This window comes from Accipiter gentilis, chromosome 13 (genome assembly GCF_929443795.1).
Source record: "Accipiter gentilis chromosome 13, bAccGen1.1, whole genome shotgun sequence".
Classification (NCBI taxonomy): domain Eukaryota; kingdom Metazoa; phylum Chordata; class Aves; order Accipitriformes; family Accipitridae; genus Astur; species Astur gentilis.
Genome location: NC_064892.1, coordinates 30,530,818 through 30,554,380, shown reverse-complemented (window position 1 = coordinate 30,554,380; position 23,563 = coordinate 30,530,818). Strand labels below are relative to the sequence as shown.

General features: G+C 41.6%; 1 protein-coding gene across 7 annotated transcripts in view; it reads left to right on the top strand.

Moving 5' to 3' along the window:
• The window catches only part of ENOX1 (ecto-NOX disulfide-thiol exchanger 1), a 378,564-nt gene that overhangs the window by 74,532 nt on the left and 280,469 nt on the right, over window positions 1-23,563 (top strand). For 5 of the 7 annotated variants that reach the window (XM_049815788.1, XM_049815782.1, XM_049815789.1 and 2 more), the window contains exon 2: window positions 19,113-19,186. The exons of 1 other annotated variant lie outside the window; for it this stretch is intronic. The gene's annotated coding sequence lies outside the window, so the exon portion shown is untranslated. Of the gene's footprint in view, window positions 1-19,112; window positions 19,187-21,222; window positions 21,602-23,563 lie in introns of those variants that run through there. One more of the 7 variants, XM_049815785.1, reaches the window with a different exon arrangement.

Here is a 23,563-nt window from a genome sequence, read left to right as displayed (position 1 = left end):
TTTCCGAGACAAATAGAGAAAAAAAATGCTGAAGGGAGGGAACGATTTTAAGGGAAGGCTTGCAGCGAATCAGGCCTAGAAGATGGAAGAGCAGGGTTGGAACGTGGCTCGTGTTCCCCTGCTGCGTCCAAAATGAACCACTGAATAGGTGCAAATGTAGATGGCAGGATAAAAATGGAAACTATTCAAACCAAAAGCAATTAACTTGTATACAGATGGCTTTCTGGCATTCACAGCTGCATAGATTTTGGTTGTGTACTTTTTTAGATGTGCTGCAGAAGGTTAAAGCCTCTATACGTCCATCTCCAGCTGTTCATGCACATAAAATAGATAAGGAAATGAAGCCAAGTGAGCATTGTGCATAGCATCAGACTTGCTTGTAGAGATAGGCATCTCAAACATTAGTGCAACATCCTGTCCTGTCAAATGGCCCTTGTATTGGCCTTTTATGAGAAGAAATTACGTATTTTGTATCAAAGGAGTCACTCCGATTTCATAAAACTGAAATATGGGGAACTGCTAAGTATACGTCATATCTCTATCGTAAAGCCTAGGGCTGAGAATCCTGAACAGAAGTGGAGGATTGCTGAAAGTATGAAATGTGCGAGTTCCTCAAACAGCTTTGCTATATCCTGGAGACCGTGTCTCTGGAAAGCCTAAGATTTAAGCTGTTTCACATAGAACAAAGTATACTGTTTATGTGCTCTGATCCTTTATACCACAATGCAAGCAATTAACTTTTCAAAAATCTTGTTAAGCCCTGCTTTAAAAACGAACAAAACCATTTTGAGTTAACATGCAATCTACATTGATTTGCATTTTCATGTAGAACATCATAACTACTGGTTTGGGTTGGTGGAAACCTGCATTTTTGTCTTGCATTTCTTCACCCCTTTTAAAAATCAATTTAAAAAAAAGTGTTTGAAATATCTTGTTAAGATGGTCAAAATGTTTAGACAGGGCTTTCTGAAACTGTGGGGTAGGTACCTCTCTGAATATTTCAAGCTGGTACAAGGCCACCGTTGCAAAAGCCAACTACCATCCCATGTGCATGTATTGGCCGTGAGTTGTCACCACTAATGGAGAAACTGCTCAAGAGGAACAGTTGCAGCCCTGGTGTAGACTTCTGAATTTTGTTTCTCAGTTTCTTTCTGATGTTACACTGTTAGCTGGAATGATTTGTCTGTAGCTCCAGAATTTTTTTTTTTTTTTTTTTTTCACTGAAAAACTCATGTGTTTGTTTTACTTTTGGTCCAGCTTCCTACAGAAAAGCACCATAGACAAAACCTAGTGAAGCCCAGTTGGCTTGCAGAGCATTGGAGTGCCTTCCAGAGGGCCCCAGTCTTTCCTTATCACATTATGTACAGTCTGGATCTGTATATGGATTGCTCTTCATCTCTGCCTGCTCCTGCTGTGTTTGCACAGTGGTGTGTCTGCAGTCGTAGGAGCCATGTGTTTTCTCTTCCCACTTATTTCTTACGGAGTTCCCTTTCGGTGAGCAGATACCTGGGAAGGGATGTCAAGAGTCCAGCATATATTCTATTGTGAAAGGTGGGACCTAGTCTTTCAGAGAGGAATTTTCTATGGGAAATGAAGGGGTCCATCCCACCATTTCTAGAGGAATGTTGGACCTGTTTACTCGTCACTAATAAGACTTCTCTATTTAATGTTCTCTGGGGTATGTGTTTCTCCCTTGATCCACCTGAAGCGCTTTCTCATGGTTAATGATCTGAATTTGCCAAGCACACTGACTCATTTCAGTGCTGTTTTTCATTATGTAAGCTATTAACGGGTCACTGCTCAGATGCTGGAAAATCTGTTTCAGGCTAATAGCGAGGTGCACAAGTGCCTCTCCATGGTATATTTGCTACCTGTGCACACGTGTTCCGGCTTGATAGTTGGTAGAAAATCCCATGGCAATATTGGATGCAGCATCTATGCCATTAGCAGTCAATTCCTAATCAGCCTTTCATTAACACATACAACACTTCATCTTTTCTAGGATTTTTGCACAATGTGACTGAAGGAGGGTGAGAGGAAACACACTGACGTGCAGAGGAAGGTGTTGATAAGTAAGGAAATAAAATTCTTCCCAGGAGAAACAGCGTTCTTGCAGTAGAGGAGGTAATAATGCAGGATAAGGAACTGTCTTGGAGCTGCATGTGAAAATCTGGAGCTCTGGCATAGTGTATTTTCCCTGAAAGTCAGTAACAGTGCTGTGGAGGAATCGGAATTTATGAAGGCAATTCAGAAGAGAAGTAGTTGGACACAGGAAAGCCTCGAAGAAAACATGGAGGGGGGGTATTTCAGGTCCCAGGTTTTGACAACTCAAAATTACACTGTTACAGCAGACAGTAATTACTACAGGAGCAGATCCTCCTGTTGCCTTTTCTTTGTCACACTCGGATAATGTCCTTTTGCTTACAGATGGTTGCCTTCACATGCACACAGAGATTTTTAGTGTTTCCTTCAGTGTACAGACAAATTGTTTGAAAATGGATGAATGAAAATTAGAGATGGCTCCAACCTTGGATATTATTTCTGAACTTCACCCGTTTTCCAGGAGGAGAAGGGAGGATCATGTTTCTTGGATGTGGCAGAACTTCTAGAAGAAAACAGTTGAAGGTTATTTTCTTTTTATGCACTGTTTCTATGGCTAAAAGCCATTTTTTATCTTTTTTTTCTCTTTCCCTAAATGATATCTGAAAATCATTTTGGGAAGCAAACAGGAGAGCAAAGAAACAAAACCAACCCAAAACAACCCACCATTCACACCTCATTCATTTTGGAGAAAGGCCTAAGTTAGGCTTCTCCTAACTAGGACAATCTGAGGAAGACCTTTCATCCATGCAAAGATTCACAGCCCAATGGGTAGAGGTGAAGATCTTGGATGTCAATGCCTTTCCTTACCAGGGAGAAAATGAAAAAGATGATCTCTGGGTGTGCTTGTGCAGGAAGGAAATATTACAGTTAATGTGTGTGCTGAGGTCGGAAAAATCTTTTCAGCATAAAGCACTGCAGAGACAGTTTCCCAACAAGGAAAAAGGGACACTGAAGGATTCATTGTGTTGTGTTATTTATTATGTAAGAGGTATTTGCATGGCAAAGAGAGAATGCAGATTTTATTCTGAATAAAGAGGACAGGATGAATGATGTTAATGAAAAGCTGATTGATGGAAGCAGGAGTTTGTCTACCATGCCACTCATATTTTCTGAACATCAGTAATCATTTTATGGACATCTAAGTTAAGTGAGGGGTAGATTAATCCTTCGGTATGCTATATTTGCATAGTCTGCTGTGCCAAGATGGAGGTGGGATGAATCCAGATCCGATCCTACAGATGTTAGTTAGGTGCCTGTTCTCCCCATGCAGTCGAGAGAGCAGCTTCAGAGAGTGATTCAGCCTGGCTATGTTTTGCATTGCGTTTTGGCATTACCTATCTCTCCCCACACTATATGGAAATGTGATCCAGCAACAGCTTGAATTTACTCCATCCACCCCTAGGTCCTTAACCAGCCATCTCAGTCAGGAGTCCAGTTGCTATAAGCTCCTTGTTTTGCTCCACTGGACCTAGAGGGGAACCTAGACAATGGGTGGATGATAGTTTAGATGCGCCTCTATTTTTCTTGAAATACAGGAAACTGGTGACTCTTGACAGCTGGGGTTGTTCTGTTTATTTTAGTTCTTATTCTAAGAATAAGACTGCCTGAATGGCCGTGTTAATAAATATGATCCCAAGTAGAGGCATGTGTTTTGCAGACTTTTTTTGTTATCTGATCCGGCTTCTGCACATCCTCCGTTTGTGACTAAGCTGAAACCACAGTCTGCCGAGTGTCTGCCAGGATAAGAACCCACCTGCCAGACTCGATGCCATTAATCATTTCCCTATTTTGTTTATTTCAGCTAACATCTCTAAACATCATCTAGCAAGTCTTGACAAGAGCTTCTCAAGTAGATGTGGTGTCCTGATTTCTCTTTGACGTCTACCAGTGTTGTGCTGATGGCCATAATTGGTAGGACACAGCATCCCAAGAAGTTCTCTATGGCATTGCCACAGCTTGGGATTGCTTTGAGCCCCTTTTGTAGCAAATAGAAATTTCTTTTAAGAATTTAACTCTGCAGGGATCTGGGCCTTGTAAACCACAAGTTCAGAATGACACTTTGAATTCAGGGACTGTGAAAAGCCAAGATTACATGCCCTGACTTGAAGCCTAGCAATCAAGCCGACAGCGTAGAGATTGCCTCGTGATACAGTATTATCAATTAACCACCTGTCAGGGATTTTCTGTGACTCAAAGAGGTAATGGCTGGCTGGCTGCTGCTTTCTAGGCAGTCCCTCCATAATATGGTCCTATGTCCTCTGTCTTAGGTAAAATCTCGTCCTTGACGATTTGTGTTTGTTCTCGTCATGTGATGCATGTCTGTGAGATGACTCAGCCACACAACTCATCATGACCAAGACAGCTGAAATTATGCCGTGCTACAGAAGATACTGAGTTAGTCACTGTTATTGTTTTCTCTAATATATGGGAAGTCAACCATATGTTAATTATTTTTCTTCAGAACAGCTCCATTAAAATTTAAACTGGCGTTATTACTGGCTAGAAAATCTCTTTCAGTCATGTGAAAACACTGTGTAACCAGCAGACCTCATGATCCTGTGCGTGGGATGTAAATCCTTCAAAAGCTGGTGTGCCAGAGTGTGCCTTCCTTTATTAAGTGAAAGATGGGACTCTTTAGTCTTCCATATTTATTATTAGTCTTGATTAGTTATACGTATTTTAAATTTCACTGTTTGTGGACAACTGGTTTTCCCTTTACTTGAACCTACAGAGGATTCTAATGCAGGAGGACTGTAATATGATATTTAAAGATTGCAATGGGAACGGTGGTTAAAGAACCCAGGCCTTTGCTCTTGATGAAGTTGTGAGATATGTGCCTCTCAACCCCCATTTTCTGAATTATAAAATCTGTACAATGCTTTCAATATTTAGTCCTCTGTGTTTTAGGGAGGCTTAAGCTGAAAAATCCAACCCACTTGGGGTCCAAAGGAAAACTGGAAAGATTTCTTTCTTTTAAATGTTGAATGGCTTCATGTGCAGAAAGGGAGTATCATCTAACTGATTGGGATCACTTTAAAATATGATATGCCTGCACTGCATGAATAAATTTGACAATTTGGGGCTTAATTGGGTAATGCAATTGCACTTACAGACACTTCAACATTGTGGCAACAATGAATGCAAGTAAACTTGCTGAATTTTTGTGTGTAGTTACAGTATTTAAGAATCTCATTTGTAATGAATTAGTCTCCTTTAATTCTAATTCAGAATGCCAAGAAAATTTTGATATCTTTTTGTAAGTATTTCTAGTTTTAAAAAGCCCTGTAATTATTACATTTGCTCAGCGTAACGTTATGCAGTAGAGGGATTTCGGCTTTGCAAGGATCTGAGCCTGTCACCCGCTAGACACAAAAAGCCTTAGTCCCTAAAAACTCTTGGGACACACTGCAGAAATATATGAATACTTTCTAAAGATGATAATCTCCTTCTACTCCCTTTTGTCCCCCTCATCCCCAAAACTCCATCGAAACAAAACCTTGCAAGAGTCCTCAGGACAGTAGCTTAAAAAAGTGCGTCTCAAAGTTAGAGAGTTTCCATTGATAGCAGTCTAAGCTTAAAAGTCAAGACTCAGACTCCCAAATTAGAAGAATAAGGCAAGCTTTTTTCCCCATCTTCATGCATTTTAATTTCCCATGACTTCTCTCACTGTGCATGTGAGGGGCTGGGAAATAATTTGATGTTGAAAAGCGTACCTTTAATCCACAGCCTTCTCTGCTTTCTCTAGCTGAGACTGTTTTCTTTTGCTTACCCTAAAACAAGGACAACTGCTCCATGCTTATTGCTGTCCTGCTTCTTCCCTCCTCTTTCACCACGAGGTCCCCTTGAGTCCCTGCTGAAGTAGGACTATTAAATACTAATGTACAAAATCCCAAGCCCCCAAAATGCTTTTCCTAGCTTTCAAATTATTCATTTCAGTTGAATAAAAATGTATTATTTCTTGCAGTTTCTTTAAATTTTCCATTATCTTTTCAATAATAAGCTGAGCTTGTGGCAGGACTTTTTATCAGGCGGTTTTGGTTTCCTAAAAGTGAGCACACTGAATCAATGACCCCCAAAACTTCTGGTTCCTAATGCTGAGCGTTAGTGTGCATGATACTAAACTAGAACCAAGTTACTCTTAATAGAGAAAACTGTGACCTGCTGTGAAATACAGCCTGAAATAAAGGCACTGGAAACAGGTCTGCCCCCCTGCAGATGGTCTCCTTGGGATAGTCTTTTCCTTTGGTCATTCTTTCCAGCCTGCAGCTCTAAAGTTTAACCACAGATGCTATGAAATCCTCACTGGAAGATCTCCATGAGCAAAGTCCCTTTCTTTCTGTCACATCTGGAGCCTTGCTGTGAGTTTGTTCCCCACTCATCTCTGCAGGAATGACCATCTCTCTCCCTTTTCTTACCCATTCTCGAGAAAATCCTTGTGTCTGAACAGATTCCATAGTTAAATCATCCCTCTCTCCAGATATTTCCATATAAGTGCAGAAACCTGCGGTAGGAAATGATGTAGCCTTCATGGCTGCTGCCTGGCCACGTATCTTCTAGCAGAGCAAAGCAAAACTGGACAAAGAAATCAAGTGGTTACTCTGCTGTAAAGCTGTGAAGGTATTTTCATGTCATAGCATCTTTGCTATGTTGACAGTCCTGCTAACTGCTGGAAAAAACCATCCTTCAGGCTGAGCTTTATGTAGTCCTCACATGTGATTAGTTTTCAATGTTTGATTTGCACTCATTTAGTTAAAACAGAAATATAATATTTCTTCTCAGTTTTTTGGTTGTTTTTTTTTTTTTTGTAACTCTTTCAACAATGTAAATCAGTGAAAAATTGCAGCAAGGTTAGCTTTTGGTTACAGTATCATCATGAGAAATAGCTGTCTGAGTTAAGTATAATACAACCAATTTCCTAGTGAAAATTTCCCTAAAATAATTAAAAAAATATTCGTTCCACTTCTTCCTTCATCTGCCCCTCTGTGTAAGACTTGGAAAATGCTTTAATCAGCTTTTCCATTCCTGTGTCTCATCATACCCCTGTCTTGGTATTTGTTTTTTGTTTTTTTTCTTTGCTTACAATTCAAGCAGAAAAGAAGCCCAAGGGCAGCAGCAGAGACTTTGTTGCTGGGTTTGTGTACAGAGCTCTGCCCAGGTTGCCCAGAAAACTGCAGGATAAAAGGAACTCCTCACATCTTTAGGGCTTTCTGGTAGGCAGTGTCTTCTGCTTCATGGTCCTTTTGGAGATGATAAAATGCAGCTTCATGTGGGCCTCTTCCCCATCTGCTCCTTTTCCTACCCCCGTCCCGGTTGTGTACCCGCACCCCATAGACTTGCCTCTTGGTCCCCAGTGCCTTCTGCCGATTATCTTCCATCTTTTACGGCATCGTTTTGAACACCGTCCCGCAGCAGTGTGTGTCCGACCCCTTTGAACTGTGATGCAGCAGCCAGTTTTCCTCTCGGTATACGTTCAGACCAATTAAAAGCGGTGGGTTGCTTCTGCCAAGGCAACCTCAGTTTCAGGTGCAGGTAGACTGCAGGCACACATCTGCCACTTATTGCCTTCACTCGATCTCCGGGAGTGGGAATTAGCAGCTGTATCGGTTAAAGGGTAATTCATGTTTTATGTCTCATATTATCTTAAGACAAGAGAGAAGGAAAAATCTCAAATGTGTAAATATTGAGAAGGATTGAGTGTGGTGAAATTCTAATATTTGCTTTCTCTTAACTCCTTTGACAAGGGAAAGAAGGTAGGAAAATAGTAATTTGGGTTCTGATTCGGAAAGTGCACTGGAGTAGGGGAAGAAATCAGGGAGAAATTATGTGAATAATTCCAAATCGATGGTGTGAGCTGTGAGCTGTTGATCACTGTTTTGTTATGCAGACATAGATTTCCATTAATATTCCTTCTTTGAAAAACAGAAATCCTGTCTCTGCTGTTGTATGCTTAATTGAGCACTTGAGGTAACTCCCCTCCCCCCCCAACAAAAAACAAGCCAAAAAAACCCCCCAACCAAAACCCCTATAACATGCAGATCTATTCTTCAGATGATGATGTTCTTTTAAAATCTTTTTAAGAGAAGTTGTCCCCTGCTGTACATCCTAAATACATTCTCTGTAATCTCAGTCCTCTCCACGAAGTGGGTAGAAGAGGTTTGGTGAGCGTTACAGAGTGTGACTGCTGTGGGAAAAGTGGAGTTGCAATGGATTGTAGAAAGCTAATGTTATACTTGAAAGCACTTTCTTCAGAAAGTATTTTTATATACATACATATATATGTATTGTTAAGACCATCTAATATTCTCTGGAGAGGGAAACCAAATCCAAAATTAAATTCGATAGTCGTTCTTTAAGAAGACTTCTGTTACTTGTGGCTTAAGTGTAACAGAAAACAGAGAGTATATTAACACAGACTCTCAGCAAGATATTTGAGCTGTAAAATGTCAAAGCCTCTTCCAAACTAGGGAGTTAACCGTTGCACAGCTTTAAAAATGAGCGTCATAGCTTTAGGAAAACATAGTTACCCTACTCCTTGTAGATCAACATGTGGCAGGATTTTTTCAGTGGAAATATGTGCCTACAGGCTATTTATTTTTTGTGTTTTTGTTTAACACCAATTGGCATCTGAGATCAAGAAAGCTTAAAGCAATTATGAGTAGCTGGTGCAGCAAAAATCATGATTGATACATTCACAACACAGGGTCGATTCTTCTGGTAATGTTATTTTATTAAGGAGTGCAACAAGGGGAAAAAGGGACATCAGGCATATGACTTTGTAGCACTGAATTAACACAGTACTCTGACCACACACAGATGTTTCCTCCCTCAGTGCAATCAGCGCAAGACACACTGATTGCAGCGTGCAGACCTCGGAGAAGAGACGGCTGTGCATTTGTTGCTAAGCCTATTTCCCTCCTCCCGTTGGCTTATTGGATTATTTTATACAGTGGAATGATAGGAATTTACAAATGAAAAAGTGCTGTTGAGTCATCTAGTCCATCTTGCAGCTAATACAGGATTGTTCTCTGCGGATCTTTGTCCAGTTGGCTTTAGATGTGATTGGACTTCAGCCAATTTCCTTTGGAAGATTATTCTACAATAGAATACACTTCATTATTAGGAATTTTTTCCCTGTCAGCCTAAATTTTACTTTGTTCAGTATAATCACATTACTCTTAGCTATAGTTTCCTGAAAAACCCTATTAAAAAAAAATCTTTAGTATGTGTATCCTTCCAGAGCTTGTAGATAATTATCATATTTCTCTTTCAATAGTGGCTTTAGTCAAGCTATACATATTTAGTTATTTTAATATTTTCTCATAAATCAGTCTTCCTAGATTAATGATGACTTTTATTGCTGCTATCATTGAGCCAAATCTCAAATTCTTCTATTTAAAATTCAACAAGAAAAGTTGGACTGAATAAAGACTTACAGATTAGATCATGGTGTCATTCAAAACCCATCCTTTGAACCCCTGTTTGTGACTTTGGATCTGTCTGAATGCCAGCTCTCCTGAGGCAGACTTCAGCAGTAAGATTTGTCTCAACTACCTTGAGTTATCTACAGCATAAGCACCTACATCAAAGCTACAATCCCTGGATTCCTTTTATGATCATTGGACCCTATCGTTGGGTGCAATTCATCTAAGTTATTTTAGATATCCACATTAGGATGAGAAGAATTGAGCCCTGGAGGCACCTATTTCTCTCTCGCAGTTAAGGGTAGCCCAAGGTGATGAGCTCAGGTATTGACATCTGCAGTTGGTGAGGCAAATTCCCCCCTAGGTGCGGAAGTCTTGGAGATCGATACAGAGCAGCTGTGCTGGAGGGCTACCTGATTTACATCGATCAGTGCCTCTGTCCGGGACCTCAGACTTCCTTGGGTATTTAAAGGTAGGGTCTGTTGAATATTCAGACATCATGGTTCAAGAAGTGAGAAGCCTTGGTTCTCTCCGTGGCAAAGCCATCACAGCTTGGAGACAGCAGCACTCAGAGAGGCTCGATGCCTAACACCTTTGAGTGGCACTGAATTCAACACAAAAGTGTGATGTTTACATTGAAAACCAGGGGAGTGGATAAAATTGCCTTTTGCACAGACATAAAATCATAGAGTTACAGAATATCTCAAGTTGGATGGGATCCATAAGGACCATCGAGTCCAACTCCCTGCTCCTCCCAGGACTACCTAAAACTAAACCATATGACTAAGAGCATCCTCCAGACACTCCTTGAACTCTGACAGGCTGGGGACCACTTCCCTGGGGAGCCAGTTCCAGTGACCGACCACCCTCTCAGGGAAGAACGTTCTCCTAACGTCCAATCTGAACTGAAGCAGGTGCAGCATTTACCTAGAGAGTAGAAGTCTAGATGTCAGATACATTGGTTTTCAAGTCTCTTTGGGCCAGAGGAAGCCTATGGTCAATTATCTTTCACTTTCCAAGGCCTCTAAAAAGACGGCTTTCACAGGACAGATGTCCACTGCGCTCCCCTTCACTGTTAGGTATTTGTTCTCCACTGACTGCTTAGTGCTCACAATTCTTACTGCAGCCCTAGGCAGATGTCTGCTCAGATGCTATTCTTGCCTTTTGGCTAGCCATAAGTTATAATTTGCTCTCCGTGCAGGTTTAATCGTTCCTGGTTTATACTGGAGTATAACTAGGAAAAGAAGTCAGCATCTGCCTTTTGTACTTTAGTAAAAAAATAAGGTAAATATATTTTCCCAGTGAATAGTTACCTTCTGTCAGACTTTCTGACAAAATATGCTAAGCCTCTATTCCCTATAATTTGTATATAATATCCAGGAAAAAACTTTGTTCTAAATACCTTTGGAGGACAAACACCAGGGAGGGAGGAGAGCTGTTGAAATTGAAGGATAATATCAGCACAAGATAATATGTTTATTAATTAGTCCTGGATGAATTTAGACTGAAAATTAGAAGAAATTTTTCAAAGGTCCCAAGAGGTGAAGTTCTGGAATAAACTCCAGATGCACTAGTTGAGTCGAAAACTAAAACAACTTGAAGACAGAATTTGGTAAACTTAGGGAAGGTTTTGTGAGAATTCATAGAAGTATTTACAGAGGTTAAAAAGCAAAGATAAAAATTAAGCATGCAATATGGAGTCATAGTGTTAGCAAAGGGTCTAGAAAGGAGACTGGCCCCTGCTCACGTGTTTGCACTATCACCTATTTTATGTTTAATCCAGCGGTTGGTGGATTCTGCTGTTTGCTAACAGATGCCAGAAGGTCCCAGTCCGAGAGGTTAGTGTAAGAAATTCCTTGCTGTTGCCAGACCCTTGGAGTTGGGGATGTCAGCTGCCTTCCCAAAACCCATTTGGGACGTAGGTCTTGGTCGTTTGGTGGTGGTGTTAGGAAGGTATTGCGTGGCGTGCACGTGGCTGTGGAACAGAGCCTGTGTGGTCCTCGTGGACAAAGCAAGATCAGGAAACAGGACAAGACCCAGTTCGTTGTTCTGAGTGGTATATTCTTTCAATGCTACAGCCCAAGCACTGTACCCAGACTTTTCCCAGCTGAAGCCTGTGCTGAAAGCTTGCCAGGCAACAGGGTTCTGCTCCTAATTCACAGTAACTGGAACAAAATGCAGCTATCCTCATCGTTCACACAGACACACAACCCTCAGAGACTACAGCCCTGCCACAGCATACAACGCTTCATCTTGACGCTAGCAGATGGAGTACAGGGTTGTCTGTTGGGACATTTAACTTTGAAGCATCACCTCACTGGAGATGGGAAGGACTTGGAGAAGTGTGCGTTGGGCAGGTATTTTTAGCTACCTTTCCTTAAAATTGCTCTGCTTTCCTAATACTGTTTTATCATCACTCTGTGAACTAATTCTGCCACTAGCCTGTCTGCTAATAATCCTTATCTTGATAAGCTATTCCTCATTATTTCTGACTTTCCAGAGAATGACATCTTGGTGCCTGTCCTCCGCTTTTAGCAGGAGACACGACTGACTGCTTAGAAAGGCTTCCTAGGCTCCTCTCAACTTGTTTGATCCTCCTCCTCTTCACAGCTCCAGCTTCCATATTTGCTTCCGAGACGAGAGAACACAGGCCTTTCTTTTCTGTAATGCTAAAAATAATGTGAGCAAACAGCTGTGAATTGTAGCTGGCCCCCGTTACGATGGGTGTCCGCTTCAGGGAGGACATGATGGTCCCCTGGTTTCTTCGACGGAATTTTTTGACCCACCTGTGATTTCTGAGGCTGGACTTCACTGGTGGCTAGTTCTGAATGGTTCTTCCTCCTTTTATGCAGGAATGAGGTATCATAATCTTCAGATATTGTGGTGCTAGATGTTATTTAAGTGCCTTCCAGGACAACTGAGTGTCATGGGCATGCTGATGTCCTCAGTAGGTCTTACTCTTGAAAAATACGGTCTCTGTTCAACTTACTGGAACCCCTTTTTACATTCCTTCTGGTTATCTGAATGGGGTTTCCTAGCAGTTGTCACTACAGTTAAAGAAGGGAAGGGTTAGAGATTTATTGCATCTGTTGCATTCGGCTGCCGACCCAGTCTTTCACTGGGATGAAGTAGTGCAACATAGTGCTTCTGCCTTTCTTTCAAAAGAAAAAAAAAAAAAAAAAGTATGTATTTTCTTACAGAGTTTCTATTCTAGACTGCAATCATGGCAGCACGTTTTTGCGTATCTCAGATGCTCTGCAGAGATGCAGCAAGGTAGCTTAGGCTCAACATTGTCAAACCAAAAGCAGCAGCCGTGTTGTGTGCTGCTTCTGCCTCTGTCGGGACAGGTGAGGACCCCTTCCCTCCAGAAGCGCCTGCCATAGTGAAGTTGCTCAGTACTTCATACTTTCACAGAAATATTTCAGGTTGGGAGTCTTTGCAGCTTGGATGTTACTTTTGAGACAGACTTTAGAGCAGTGAGTCCTTTCTCGCCTTTTGCCACAGGTCAGGGAAAAAGGGCATTTTCAGCCATTAGAAATCAGCTTGCTTTGAGTAGAAAAAGGTCTGTTCTTACAAACCCCCTTTTTTTTTTTTTTTTTTTTTTTTTTTTTTTTTTTTTTTCCAACAGGGAACGTGGGTTTGTACTAGCTTGCTAAGAAGCTAATCAAAGAAAGGATTTCAGTTTCTAGTCTGCTTCACTGTCAGTTCAGGATAGTCCCAGAACTGTTTATTGTTATTGATTACGCTGCTGTCCAGTATAGGTACTTTGTCCATAACAGCGATGGGTGAATACCCTCGCTGTGATGGGTGGCAGGAATCTGCGGGCGGGTGGGGACATGGGACTGGGTGGCCCGGCTCTGCTTCCACCTATCTTCGGAAAACACTGCACCCCGACTTTAAACACTGACGTCCCTGATGGAAAAAAACCCGGAGTAACAGGTTAAAGAAAGATGTTTTATTGTATTATCACCTAGCATACTCCATTGCACACAGCGTAACTGTAATTTTGTCAATGATGGTGTGCAGGTTAATATACTTTATTGAAGCTGTTTTATTAGACTGAAACTGAAATCTGTTCAGGAGGCTCTTTTTTTACCCTGAAATCTATTAGGTGTTGCATCTTAAGGGAGCTGTAAGAAGATTGACTCCCAAGAATAACAGTTTCCTCCCTGTTTCAGGGAGAAGTTAGAATGTTTAATTTTACTTACGATAATTAGTATAATTTCATATAGGTTCAGGAGATAAGAGAGGAGGTGTGAGATGGAGCTTCCTTAATTGCCTTTATTAACTACATCAACTGTGAATCTGTTGGCCTCAATGTACAGTCAAAAGGGGAGACATTTTTCTGTTCTTGTAGGTTTATGTTAAAAAGAACAAATTTAAAATAAGGATGGTAATGATGGAACCTGAAAGAGTTACTCTGAGAAATGAGGTATAATAAAGAAAGGCGTGGCGTGTTCATTTATTCCCAGATTTCAATCTTTGACTGAATGCGAAGCCAAAGAACCCACCATCTTGCAAATGTGAATACAAAAAAAAAAGACGTAAAAATGAGAACAGCCTGCTTTGTTAAATATTGCTCACTGGCATCTAAAAGTGATACAGAGTGTTAAAGATATCACCCCTTAATTGTCAGTGATATAAACAAACCCAATTCTAGAAAAATGTTATAAACACTTACTCTAATGTATATTCATTGGAAGAGAAATAAAAATGTTTTCCACGGTGCCTGGCACATACTGAATATTCAGTGTAACAGGATGGAATGGGTTTTACAAGTTAATGCCTTCAAAATGAGGAGATCACAATACATTTCTGACATGGTGTTTCAACCTGGACTCTTATTTTACAGTTTAGTTAATTCTCAATGCAGAAACTGTGGTCCCGTCATGCAGAAATTTGAGAATCCTGCACGAAGTACTGCCCAACTTAGTCATTTTGCCTAAGGCACTGAGCAAAACTTGTGTCTAGCTTTGGCAGTAACAGCAATTTACTTCTGTAGTAACATGAAACATATAATGGATGATATAAAATAAGAGTTGAAACTGTTTATCTATTAGACTACTACATCAGGGATTCTTCTCCTAGCGTAATGTAGCCAAGAACCATCCAAGAAAGTGTTACTTAGTGTTTGTTTTCCTTTTGCGGTTCCAGCATGAGAGTTCCTTTGATTTCCTATAAAAACTTGAATTCTGTAGAATGGGATGGACACGCTCCAGCTGGAGAGTTGTAGGCCTAATAAATAGCATGTAAAAGAACGGGAAAACTGCACCCTGGACCTTGTCCATCCCAGACTGCAGAGGAATGTGGCTGAAGGAAAGATGAAGAGGCCAGACAATTTGTCTTCTGTATCCGTAGTCTGTGGATGACGGGGCATGCCAAAGGTGTAAGAAGGTGGTTGAAAATTATAAACTACCAAGAATCAGTTTTATGTTACTACAAATTATGGTCTGAGGACTTTTTTTCAAAGGGTGAGTAGCACCTCTACTAAAAATTAAAGACTGCAGAAACTGATACATCCATCTCAGCCCCACGGCATCACTAGCTGTAGCTAGGCTCCTCTGACAGATGTTTTCAGAGAAAAAAAGGTCTTTAAAAGGAGATAATCATGGTACTTCACAGTCCTCTTTCCCACCTGCCCAGCCTAAGTAGTAAAGCCAAGATCCCGAAGCTCTGCACCTTCTAATTCCTGATGCGCTTACTATGCTGTGTTCTTTTCCATGTGTTTTCTTCCAAGTAAAAAATTAGAGAAATTCTCTTTATTTTTCCATAAATTCATAAAGGGTGATTGTGGGTTTTAGCTTCTTTGACAAAACACTGAAAGTGCTTTCTTTTTTTTTAAAGTAAGTTGGTGAGAAGAACTTTCAGTTGTCGGGGGGGAAAAAACCTCTAGAAAATGTTGGGTTTTTCATCGAAAATCGTTTTAGCTCATAAGCCATTCTTTCCTTATCTTGATGAGAAGAAAATGATCGGATCTCTAGATCAATAATGTTGAAACCAGCAACAGCAGTGATCATCCTGGGTGGATGTTGTTTTCTGATGTGCTTTCATATCGGAGCAGTTCCTCATGCTGTAAATATCAGCCTGACTTACACTCGGGCTTCAACCTCACATCAAGCAACGGCGAAAAAAAAATAGGGGCTGTTTAAATGCAGCAGGGCTTGGAAATAACAATTTTTAAAAACTGCCAGCATGTCAAAACATTGAAGGAAAATATTGAAGTGTACCAGTGTGCTTCCAGTTTGTCTGTTGCTGAATGCTTTTTCTATTGAATAATCACATCTTCTAGGGTCTAAAGCGCTGGTTCATTGTGTGTAATGCATTGCTGTCATGCCACAAGGCATTAAAAAAAAAGAGATTGAAATTATCTGGAGGGAACCAAATCACTTTATTTCAAAGACAAATTAGATTGATCTATCTTACCATTCTCCATAGATTTCATAAGCACATTACTTGCTGAAGTGGTATCAGGCATTTTATATATTATAGCAATTTGCATACGTTCATTAAGCTGTGCTTTGTAAAGCTTTCTGACAGGGGCATTTGATGAATCCTTTCGTGAACTGCATTGTTTCTTTACGCGGAGCAATCTGTTAAATCATGCCTTTGTCCTTCAGTTTGTCAGAATCAGTAAGTGAAGCAGATGTTAATAACTGGGAGGTTTGGGGGGTTTTCGGTGTTTGCAGAATATGGGATAACTGTGAAGGGCACGATGCGTTTGTGAAAGCGACAGCTGGTGTTATTAAAGATAGAAAGTGTGCTACAAGTAAAAACTTTCCCTGGCATCTTTTAGCAACTCTACAAGGTTTTTTGGAACAGTCAGATGGGTGGTCATTTCTAAAATAAACGCCGCTAATGTTATGCACAGCAAATCGTGTGCTTATGCTTACATACAATTGTTCTTATCTTTGGCTGCAAATGTTCTGTCACAGAGCTATCTCAGCCATGCAATAATTCATAACGTTTCTCTATAAATATGTCATAAATTCTCATGTCAACAATCCCTCGAGACGTGTCTTTGAGCAATATAATTTCATGCGTTATCACGTTAGTAGAACTTTACACCTGGTTGGTGTTTTGAAGGTTACCTTTACGACACAAGTTTTGCTGGACCTGACAGTTCAATCCCTGGAATCTACTACCCATCGTGAAGGTCACTTGGCTGAAGATGGTACAGCCAGGGAGCAGCAGGCATTTAGGTGGATCACGTGCTTCGACTGATGGGTGGTAACTCCCGTCGAGGTGTGATAACGTGAGTGCTGGTAGTCAACTGAAGAGACCTTGCAAGTGAGGGTAAAGTGACCGGCCGTAAAAGCGGGCAAGAGATGAGGGGGCTAAGTAAGAGAAGAAAGCATGGCCTAGGGAATGCCTCGAGGGTCAGCGGAGATGGAGGTGCCGATCTTCTCTCTCTGGTGACCAGCGGTAGGACACGAGGGAATGGAATGAAGCTGAGCCAGGGGAAGTTCAGGTTGGAAGTCAGGAAAAGGTTCTTCCCTGAGAGGGTGGTCGGTCACTGGAACAGGCTCCCCAGGGAAGTGGTCCCCAGCCTGTCAGAGTTCAAGGAGCCTCTGGACGATGATGGTCCTTATGGGTCCCTTACAACTCGAGATATGCTGCGATTCTATGATTTTATGTGGAGAAGGTGTTATAAGGCTAACTGATGAAGGACATGCAGAAAAAATGGAAGACATTAACCATAGAAAATAAAGGGTAAACTTTGCCCACCCTCTGATCTTGCAGATTTTTATCGGTATTGCCTAGTAAATAGCTCCCACTTGTTTTAGAGGTGATATTTGGCTGATTTTCACATTAACTTTAATGGCATTCTCTTTGTGATTTCTCTACGCCTTACTGTGGAAATCTCTTTTGGGGAATTGAGTGGGAGATGGAAAGGGCAGAGATGTAGTGGTGTTACTTGTGCCTCTGTAATGGAACCGGAGCTTCCGAGCCTGGCTTGTCTGCAGTTGACATCAACAGCAGGAATGGCAACGTAGTGCATAGAATAAATAATGCTAGAAGTTGTCATGTTTATAGACATTGCCTGAAAATATGTAGAGAAGACCAGTGAGGGATTTCTGTAGTTGTTGTTCTTGCACATGAAAGTAGGCAGCAGCTACAAATCAGCGAACTGTTGCTTTTGTAAGAAGAATTGGCAGAATCTTTCATGCGGTTGCTGGATAAAAATTTCTACTGCTTCATTTCTCAGAGCTTGCCTTATCTTTCCGTCTGATTATCTTGCAAAAAAAATGAGCAGTGAAATAATTATCCATGCTGATATTTACATTTTGTCTCTCTGCTTGAAAATTACCAGCTCACAGAAGGGAACAGAGGGAGTCTAGGACTCCTTCGGTGGGCTGAGCCTTTGGAGAAGAAAAAGCCTGCTCTTCAGCTGGAGCACATAGGTGCTCCCAGCCAGGTGACCATTGATGCATAGTAGGTATAGGCCGTTCTATAACTGATTCGTCTTAACTCTGCTGAGGTAATTCACTTTGCCTGCACTGGGAATCATGTGGTGGGTAGCAGTAGTGCAGCTGCAGGCAAAAGCTCAGGCAGAATTGTGGGGAAAGGAAAGAGGCGGGACTTTTTCTCATGTGGGCTCTTAATTTATTTTTTTTTAAGAGCTGTGGCTGCGTGGCAGCACTGCGTGAAACTGTTTCCTGCTACAGAATTCAAAGATGCTAATGGTGCCACAGAAATACTCAATACAGCATGTACTCACGATGGTGAAGCTGATGCGGTCATCTCAGAAGTCATTGTGCAGAACAAAGTTCGGACCAAGTGCAGTTGGACACATGAACTGATTTTTCCTCTTTTTTTATCTCCTTTGTGCCTTTCCTTGGTCTGCTGAGCCTGTTTCTTTCTCCTGATGTATCCTCCTCCTCTTTTTTGCTTTCTTAAGCACATTAGACTTATCAAATGCATTAGACTTATCAAATGCATTACACTCAGGGTCACTGTGCAAGAATCGCCAGGAAAATTTACAGAGACTCTGGGACTAATTGTGATCAGGTGTTATACATATACTTACAGAAATGTATATCTAGAATTTCACACCTGTAGCAAAACTGCCATGTTCAGCATTTTTGGACAAAAAAGAGGCAATGCACATAATGATAGCCTTGATTTTTCATGTGGTTTCCCTATTCATGCCACTGTCTTGCTGCAAACTAAAGGCACAATATTGCTTAAGTGTACATAGAGATGCTTGTGTTTTCCTAAATCATGTATATTTTCTGATATGCCACTGGCAGTTTTGCATATTCAATATATTAGTTTTGTTCTTTCATTACAAATAGTTGTAGCAAAATTGCTATTTGAAAATCTGATGTGTTTTCAGAGTTTTCTGCTAATTTTGAACTCATATGTAGAAGTTGCCTAAGAATCTATACAATATTATATATCTTAAATTTAATAACATAGAAATTATCATATCGTCATTGTCATTTCTCAGGTAATGCACAACTTTTAGAAGGACTAGCTCATAAACTCATTTCTAAATAGTAATTTTGCACAATAATTTTTTTCTTTTATATGTTTAAGCCTTATACTTTTAGTGACTTTTAAAAATATATATTATCTCCTTTTCAGATCTTGGACTCTGAACTTGAAGCAATTCTTGGTTATATGCTTCCTGAAACTTGGAGAGTATCTGCAATAAATAGGTACGTGTAATGGATACATTCAGGTTTTGTGTTGGATGATTTGGAGTGTGTGTGAGTTTTGTTGACAGTTTAATGCTGAACTTCTTAAAGCTCTTGATAAATCTCAGCTGCCATGAATGGGACAGTATGATGGATCTTTGCAGGCTGAATTTTCAATAGCACATAGGGTATTTGTATGGCAGAAATTGGGAAGGGTGTGATGCTCACAGTTACTCAGAGAGAAATGTGTAGCCAAACTTACAAATTTAACTTCAAACTGAGCAAAAAGGTGAGTCTCCACGAGCAAGTAAGAAGTTTTAAAGGTAAAATCGGTGAGTTGGAAGAAGTAGCTCTACTCTTGATCCCCCCCATAGTTGAGGCTGTGCTTTAACTGGCTTTTCATCTGTGTTTCCTTTGGTTTTCTTTGCAACTGCTAAAGGTAGTAAAAGTACAAATGTGACTAAATACTGGGAAGAAAATGGCCATAAAGGTTGAAACCTTGGGCACATTGATGTTCTTGGAAATTTTCTCAAGTATTTCAGTGAAGCTAGTATCTCACTTGGAACATTTACAGAAAATATTCAGGCAGTTTCAGAAATACGTTTCTGCATATAACGAAGCAATTTTTAGGTGATTTCTTTTTTAAAAGTCAGGTCACGCTTTATGATGCTTGAAACTCTGCTGAGCTCCTAGCAATGGAGAAAGAGAAACAAGAGGAGATTCAGAAGGCTTTATTCTTTCTAAAGAGCTTATAGACCTAGACAATTTTTTGAGTCTCAGCTCTAAAGAGGAAAAGTTTTCTTGAATACATGGATGTAACGATTGAATTTACCTTGATCTGGAGAAACAGTGAAGAGATTTGTAATGGTGGAGAGGTTGAATTCTTCTTATGAACAAAATCCAGGACCAGTTTTTGGTGTAGAGGACCGCTCCACAAAAATGGGTTTTTGCCATACAGTTGCTCATTCTTTAAGAATCAGAATGCAAAATATTTTCATAGCGTGCTTCACCTGTAGGTCCCAAGAATTTTGGCAAAAGGTGGAGAAGAACCACTGTTTCCATTTTATGTACGGGGTCAGGTACCTGCCTGGATCACTTAATGTACGATTGCCCTACTAAATCTCCTGGATGTTCAGACCTGTGTCCAGGCCTGTCAGAGGATCCCTATGTCTAATGGTGCTTTCAGAATGTGCGTAAAAGATCTCAGGAGTGTTTCTGATAATTCTGTTTCCTTAATATTCTCATTTCTATTGATGTGCCTTGTCTCCTTTTCATCTATTCCCTCTTTGTGGTGCATTTCTTTGGTCTCATTTGTTTCTCCTTTGCTCCTTTATTTGGCTTTCCCATGTTTTTTTTTCTTTTTTTCCTCCTCTTTTTTAATTCACTTTCAGTTGCTGGAGATTGGCAGCAACTTACACAAGGATCTTACACAAGGAGGAGCTTCAGAAAAAAAATCACAGCAGAATAAGCTTCCCTTTTAGTGCCTCTCTAGAGAGCCTGCTGTAAAAGGCTACTCGCTGTCATTCCTGTAAATTTTCTTTTGCAGCCAGCTCTGCTGGGTGTCCCCTTTGTGCCCTGTGAACATCTGTGTTGCAGCTTATGTCTGAACCCAACTGGAGAACAAATGTGTGAACCTGCTTCTTATTTTGAGCAGGAAGCTGCCGCTATTAGTAGGGCACGTGGCCTTGGTTCACCTGCGACTTCTAATCCCCGTCTGGGAGAGAACCAGCTGTCTGTCCTCTCCCCTCCTGCCACCCGTGCCCTTGGCCGTGGGGCAGCACGTTCCCCTGCTTTCCTCAAGACGCTGCCCAATGCCTGTCAGATGTCAGCATTCGTTTTCTCCCTGAATTTTTTCCCAAGACGTCACGCAGAAAGGAAGAAAGGAGTAAGCACCGTAGGACTTTTATGGCACAGCTTTCCATTGCTCCTGGAAACTTCTCCCTGCGTGCACGCAGTCATGCAGCCACCACCCAGTAGCACCACCCTTCTGCATAAGGAAGAAATCTTCAAGCCCTGAAATATTCAGGCTCAGGGGATGCCGGAGCAGAAGAGAAAGCTCCATTCCCCAGGCTGTGCAGAGGATTCCAGGAAAAGGCGACAATGTTTCTTTGCCTGTTTTGGACACAGCACAAGACAGCTCATTGAGCCTAAATTGTGAACTTAACCTCGAACAGACTTGCTTTCAGAAACTTTTTACTTTGAAGGGAAAAGGGTGAAGAAAAAGAAGCAGCAGCTCTGCCTTGTTTGCAAAAGCGCTATCCCACGTGAGCGTGCTCAGCAATGTTTGAAAAGCGTAGGTGATGAACTGCAGTCTTTGTGGCATATGTGTGCGTCCGAGAGAAAACCGAAATCTGTTGTGTCAAGTCGGCTTCAGCTTACGCTCGAAGGATTGCTGTGACGAGCCTGGAAGGTGCGGAAACTTTCGTGAAGGATCAGGTGTGATAGCAGAGAACAACTGTAGCTCTTGGGGGAGGAGGCTGGAGGATTTGAGGTCAGTCTAAATCAGTAGCCATCAGCTAGGAAAGGAGCGGAGCTGATTTAGCAAGAGCGCGCACCAATTCAGCAACTTCCCTCAGATGTTTGGGTTGGCAGGACTCAGAAATAGCAAATCTTCCCAGCTGACGTTAGCTGAAATGGCTACTGGGCAACTTTGTTTTCCTTCCCTTTCATTAAATGAGCTCCCTTTTGGCAGAAAGGTACGTGAGTTTCAGAGCTTTCCAAACCAGGTTAGAAAAAGTTGGCCCCTTTCTTTCCAAAACTAACCATCAAAGCAGTCCCAGTGCACCCCAGCCGTCTCTGTGTGTGTGAATCCTGCTCAGGCAATGGTCTCCCTTGTTTCTTCCTGTACGCACTTGTTATGGAGTGAAGGGTTGGTCTGGTTGATTTTACGACTGGGAGTGCTAAACAGCTAAAATTTCTAAACAAAAAAATCTGGTCCTCTTTAAACATTGGCGGACGGATATCTGTCTTCCATCTGTGGCAGCCCATGCCAAACAGCAGAAGAACTGCAAAGTTTGTGTTCCGAAACCTCAGAGAAATAACTGGCACGCTCCAACTTATATAGATATATATTTTTAAACTACGCGCAAATCTGAAACATTAAACACAGAAAGTAACGTTAAATTATGACAAGCAGGCAGAAGCCGGGCAGTTCAGCTGGAAGGGTTGTGCCTCCTCCGTCCTTGGGACACGGAGCCCTTTCAGCCCTGCTCCAGCGGGCACTGCTGTCCATTAACAGCAGGCAGTGGTCGTCCGTCGAGCAGGTTGTCCCCTCCAGCTGGGTCACCCAGGACTTTGCATGGCCTGACGTAGCGGGAAGAAGGGTGGCTGGTAGTCTTTCGGGTGTGTATGGCTCACAAAACCATTCCAGAGGTGGAGGGTGGCTGTTTTCTTCCCCTTTCAGCCATAAAGGTTGTACGCTGCAGCAGACGGTGCTGGGTTTGATGGTTGTTTCCTCAAACGGCTCCTTGCTGGAATGCTTGAGCAAAGGAGCTCCGTTCAGAGGAGAGGGGAACGTGGGTGAAGCAGCGGGCTCTAACTGCTGTGTTCGCTCCTCGGGGCCGTGGCTGGCAGGGAAGAGAGTCGGAGCAGCCTCGAGGCTGCTCCAGCCAAAAGCTGGGGTTGTAGCAGCCCTCAGCCAGCCCTGAGCCAGGAGTCACATACAGATGTTTTGTCTATTCTTGTTCTTACTTGAGGCTTCATCCAAAAAGGGGACTGTGTTGCTCTCGGTGAGCTTTGGATCAGCCCCATGGAGCAGCTGGGAAATAAAGCAGGACTGTGAATCAGCCAGTATTGACTGGGCAGCAGCAATTTGGTTTGGTTAGAGAAGGTGTCAGCCTTTAGTAGTTCCCTGTTCTTTTTTAATTTGCTTCCCCATCTAGGCACTGCGCCGTATTTAGTAACGTGCGTCTCTGCTGTGGTGTCCCTTCTATTCATCAAAGTTATGCAAAGGGGTTACGCGTGAAAACTGTTTCCCTTTTCTGAATTGGCTTGGCATCGCGACCGTTTGTCTCCCTTTGCAGTGCTAGAAAATGTGTGTTTACAATAGGTGATTACAAGGACGTCGCTTTGGTACCTGGGAACTGGGACCAATGCCTTCTGATTCACGGGAACGGTCGTGACTGAGTCACGCCGCTAAACGTGCCGTATGTTACCAAGTAACACATGGTGTTATTAATTGAGGATGTCGGGACCGTGTTACACAACTGTCAGACTTAAAAATTAAAGCAGTAATAAGGAGCTTTGAAATAGTGTTGTTAAGATTGGTTACTGTTTATAACACCAGTAATTCTGAACACAAATTTAATTCCAAATGCAAGAAAACAAAGGAAAAGGCAGGCAGCCTTTCTGCTTAAATGGCGTAATGACTTTGCGTATTTAATAATTTACTCACTTATG